Below are 205 nucleotides of genomic sequence, written 5' to 3'. Positions count from 1 at the left end.
CAAAATTCAAGTTTGCTCATTAGTCAATTATTACTCAAAGGGCTTCTGCCATACGTAGCGAGCCCCAAATGAATTGTGGGAAATACGGTATTCCTGTTCATCTCACTTAATTTATACTCATGCATTTGAACTCACTCTCACTCCATACCTCAATTTGATGCTTTCATAAGATAAAAGGACCATAATGATTTTCAGCAACCATGAG

General features: G+C 37.1%; 1 protein-coding gene across 1 annotated transcript in view; it reads right to left on the bottom strand.

Annotated features, from left to right (window-relative positions):
• The window catches only part of LOC101499648 (pentatricopeptide repeat-containing protein At1g06143-like), a 17,103-nt gene that overhangs the window by 15,133 nt on the left and 1,765 nt on the right, over positions 1-205 (bottom strand). The window lies entirely within an intron of this gene.

Source organism: Cicer arietinum, chromosome 3, assembly GCF_000331145.2.
Source record: "Cicer arietinum cultivar CDC Frontier isolate Library 1 chromosome 3, Cicar.CDCFrontier_v2.0, whole genome shotgun sequence".
Taxonomy (NCBI): Eukaryota; Viridiplantae; Streptophyta; class Magnoliopsida; order Fabales; family Fabaceae; genus Cicer; species Cicer arietinum.
The sequence above is the reverse complement of the archived record's forward strand: the minus strand, read 5'-3'. Positions and strand labels throughout refer to the sequence as shown.